The sequence below is a fragment of the Solanum pennellii genome, chromosome 1 (assembly GCF_001406875.1).
Source record: "Solanum pennellii chromosome 1, SPENNV200".
NCBI classification, from domain to species: domain Eukaryota; kingdom Viridiplantae; phylum Streptophyta; class Magnoliopsida; order Solanales; family Solanaceae; genus Solanum; species Solanum pennellii.
Window position 1 is genome coordinate 28,497,461 of NC_028637.1, and position 4,991 is coordinate 28,502,451.

General features: G+C 34.2%; 1 long non-coding RNA gene across 1 annotated transcript; it reads left to right on the forward strand.

Annotated features, from left to right (window-relative positions):
- Nucleotides 1–1,887: 1,887 nt before the first annotated feature.
- Nucleotides 1,888–2,328, forward strand: LOC114075624. Its single transcript, XR_003576015.1, has 2 exons — nucleotides 1,888–1,937; nucleotides 2,136–2,328. It is a non-coding gene; the product is annotated as an uncharacterized LOC114075624 (long non-coding RNA).
- Nucleotides 2,329–4,991: the final 2,663 nt, after the last annotated feature.

A 4,991-nucleotide genomic window follows, 5' to 3' on the forward strand; every position in this document is an offset into this window, starting at 1 on the left:
TATATATATATATATATATATGTATATATATATATATATGTATATATATATTACTTTCTAAGTGATACTATTGAATCGTAGTTAAGGAGAAATTATAAGAAACTGATTAGTTTATTAAGTTTTATTGCTATATTATAAATATAAGTAATTTCAATAAATAGATATACTCAATAATCTATAAATTTTCAAGTAATGTGTAAAACATTATCGCTTAAGGAATTGGTTGTAATTTATGACGAAAATCAAATAGAAGCTTAATAGTAATATTTACAATTTGGAAATCAGATAACAACTTTTTTTTTATTTAAATAATAGAATCTTAGCTATTACATATTCAAAAAACATATCATAAAAAATTGCAAAATCGAAAAGCTGAATCAAAATAAATTGACCAAAATTTCAGAATCTAACTTAATCAAATTGATTTTGTTTGGTTTCATTTTTTACTTTTACCAAATAGTAATTACATACACCTAAACATATATGTACAATAAATACAAATATATAAAAAGGTTTTATAGTTTTAGAATTATTTAAGTACTATATGGAGTAATTTTCATAATTTAGTAAATACATTGTTTTAGAAAATGCTGAAATATTAGAAGTCATTTCATTCACCCTACAAAAATAATTTAGTTTAGAGAAACTTTTTTTACTTTTAGTTTTCGTTTGTAAGAATGTTTCTTTTAATATCTTAATTTAGGTAATACTAAAAAAAAATAGGAATAAAGTTAAATAGAAGATTTCTTTTGCCGGCTGCAAGTCAAGATTCCTAATTGTGAAACTTCTTTTAATGTACTGGTTAGTGCTCTGTCAAAGTAATTATAATTTGAACAAAATAGTTCTCAGTAGTTAAAAGTTACTACATCAGTCTATATACGTTCGGATAGCTCGAATGCGTTAACAATTTTGTTGAAAGCATTCAAGTATGTTTCTAGACCTTATTTGTGCTAGATTTTTGTTTAATAGACGCAATATGAGAATTGATCTCTGTTTGTCTTAATACTAATATAGTAGAGGTACTACGAAAAATTGCCTCTCTATCTTTGAGGTATGGGAATGTTAAGAAACTTATTTAGCACATTATTGAGCTCTATCCTGCCCGAATTCTTTGTGTAGCAATTTCAGATAATACCCTCAAATTAGTAAAAGGTTTTTCTACACTACTCCCACCTGTTGGAGCAGGTTCATCTTATATACATACGTAAACCCAATTTCATATGTAATAACTACAAAGTATCTTTTTCAAAAGATTGATCATCAAATTTGGTTTAGTTGCTCATGGAGGATGCATTAAAGGGACTCCAATTCTCATTATAAAGTTCTACAAGGTTGCATCTACAACACTGTGATCCCAATCAGTGTAAACCTTAGTTGCACGGACTCTTCTATAGGTTTAAACTTCTTTTTCTTGAATGGTGCCTTCTGCTATTAGCTTTATAAGAACTGTAAAAATGTGTTCATATATAATAGTTAACTGGAGTGACATCTACAGTCAATCTCAGCTAATTCTTGGTGGCTAGTAAGATATAACACTTAACTGTAGGTTGCATTATGTTTTAAAATATATACTTTATTTCTACATGTAATATGAGCAAAAAGTTGTAACAAATTTCAGTTCCAGTAGACTACTACGTTTTATCTTGATGATCGGAAAGATGGAAAATGAAACATAAAGGAAAATTTTAAGCTCTATCTTCCAGAGTCTGGAACGTGTGTGATATGGCATATAACTCTGTGAAGTGAGCAAGTGCACTTTGCCAATTTGTTCACAGTTCTGAAATGTGCCTTTTGATTTTACTCCAGCATTTTGTTCATATCAAATGAAGTTGTAGAATTCTCATGCATCACATGATATACATATCAGGATATTAAGATTAGTTACAATCTTTAGAGACGCCACTCTACACATGCATTTTTGCTGAGAAATAAATGAGGTGTGACTCCTTAATTTGGCAACTTTTATGATTTGAGCTTAATATATTAGGATAAAACTGTGTTGTGCAATTTTTATTAGTAATATTGTCACCTTACCTTCTGAAATACAATCTATAATCTTTCACTTCAAGGTTATCCCTTCTTTTGTAGTATTACATTATGTGAATTGTTAAAGTAATCCTATTTTTAACTTTTAGTGACAGGGACAAGATTCTATTACAAAAACGGTGTCGAGGAAGGACGAGTTAGAAGGCCTTTTATGTTTTCTTTTCATTATATATGTAAACAATCTTGTGTAAATCATTTAATTGACCTCTTAGTCATATGAATGTATTTGAATTATTCAACTTGGGAATTTCTTTTTATTGAATAATATTGAATGTTTTTTTATACTGGTAAGTACTTTATTTATATGTACAAATATCTAAAAATTTCATAAATTAGGTGGCCATAGAAATTGATAAAAATATTGGATATTGCGATTGTTGGTAAAAATAGGCTTTGGTGGCATTCAGAGTATTTAACACATTTAGTGGTGACAATAGTTGCTTCTAAAGCTCATGCTATTGTGGCAATAAGAGCTGCCACTATATATATAACACTGTTGTGGCAATATATGTCGCCACTAGAAGACATTTTCAGTGGCGACAAGAGTTGTCACTAAACGTATAACGCTATTGTGACAAGCAAAATCGCCCCTGAATGTCAATTTCTAGTGGCGATTTATGAAGCATCAACTTTGGGGAACTTTTTTTGTGGCGTGTTTGTTCAGTTTTTGCAGTGTGAAATGTCGCCACAAATACATTCTTTTGTGGTGACTAACAAGTGTCGTCACAAAAAACTTCCAGTTATGGAATTACTTGCCACGGTGCTAAGGTCGCCACTATAAGTTATTTCTGGCGACTTTTTGGGTTATTGTGACGATTTCCGTCGCTGCTAAAGGACTGATTTCTTGTAGTGCCTTGACTCATGGGAAAACCATGAGTTGAGGGTGGCTAGTTCAGGAATTCTCCGAAAAGTGGGGTTGAAAGAATAAAGAAAGAGAAAGAACAAAAGAAAAGTGACTCAAGAAAAGTTGAAAGCGAAGTGAAAAACTTCAAAAAAAATCCCTTACACAAAAGGAGAAAGAAAGGAGAAAAGTAAGGCGAAAGAATATAAAAAAATTAAGAAATAGAGCGGAATAAAATGATGAAAAGGTAGGACGCTAGCCGTTATGTCAAGGAGGGAAATAAGTCACTAAAATACATCCAAAGTACCCTGCCTGACCCTAAGCCTAAGTTACAAGCTAAGAAAGTTCTATCGTGATCCTAAGGGTCTATTATGGTGAACTTAAAGCAGTAATAATAAGGGCAAACCTATGACAACAACTATAAATGAGGTGTGAAGTAGTTCCAAGAGCGAGTGTTGAAAAAATATAATCCTTATACTCAAACTGAAATCATTGTGTGAAAAATGAGGATGTTGTTTTGAAGTGAGGACACTAGTTGCAATATCGGAAAATTGGTACCTTGGTGAGGGATAAAAGAGGATAGGTGTCGGTGTGTGGTGAGTCTGTGTCATGGTATGATACCACATGAGCAAGCCTAATAGTGATAGCATGAATAAACATAATGAAAATAGTCGGGATTGATAGCCAGATGATTGCGAAAGCTAAAATAAGAATACTCTTGTACAAAGGTTTTGTGGTGAGTCAAAGTACGTCGCTTGAGGACAAACAACGAATTTAAGTTGAGGGTGTTGATGTACCGTGGTTTCACGGTACTTTCAATACATTTTCCTTAAGTTTAGTGTGTGTCTAAGGACTTTTTGTAGTAGTTTTAATGTATTTTTCTCTTCGTTTGCAAGAAAACTGTCCAGAATGAAAAACGCTAAAGAACTGTGCTGAAATTGCAGAAATGATGACCTACTGTAACGACCTGTTTAGTCGTTTGGAGCAGCAGAGTTAATTTCTGGAAATCACTGTCTGGGTCGACGGATCCCACGACGGACCGTCATGGGCACGACGGACCGTCGAGGGGGTCTCGTTCCAAAACACTTAGAATTTAGAAATTTGGGTACTGAATCGACTCTCTGAACTTCGCGACGACATGGCAGGACGGAACGTCGTGGGCACGACGGACCGTCACAGACCTCTTTAGTGAAAATTAGTCTCTGAACTTTGTGACGAAAGCAGCAGGACGGACCGTCGCAGGCACGACGGGCCGTCACAGGCTGCGTAACCCTGACTGGGTCGGATTTCTGTTAAATGTTTCAAGGGGCGTTTTGGACTATTCCTACTTATAATTATAAAGTTAGTGGTTTAATGTTAATAAATCAATTACTTGGGGGTTAAAAGGGATAACCTTGAAACAAATAATGGGGTAGTTTATCATCTTTTATACTTAATTATATGCTAATTAGGGTAAAAGAAAGAGGGTTTTGAAATAAGAAAAATAGAAAGAACAGAGAGAGAAGGGAGAAACGAACGAGAGAAAGAGAAGAACGCAGAGGAAAGCAAAGGTTTTGGGAAGATAGCTTGTTTGATCGCGATTCTTCGGTGGAGGTAGGTTATGGTTTATGCTATTTCATAGTAAACTCTTAATAGCGAATGATATGTATTGGGTAGTAATGTAAAGTCTCCTATATTGCTTAATTGTGTGTATGTATGATATGATTACATAATTGTGATGAATTAGCATGATGAGGCTGTTGAATCTTAAACCTTAAAATCTTTTTGTTAATGATGATGCCTTGGTATAAAAGAAGGCTTGATGAACTAAAAGATTGAGAATAGTGGATCGGGTGTCACGTTCCGGCACCAGGATAGTATATGGATCGGAGTGTCACGTTCCGACACCAGGATAGTAGATGGATCGGAGTGTCACGTTCCGACACCAGGATAGTATATGGATCGGGTGTCACGTTCCGGCACCAGGATAGTATATGGATCGGAGTGTCACGTTCCGACACCAGGATAGTATATGGATCGGAGTGTCACGTTCCGACACCAGGATAGTATATGGATCGGAGTGTCACGTTCCGACACCAGGATAGTATATGGATCGGAGTGTCAC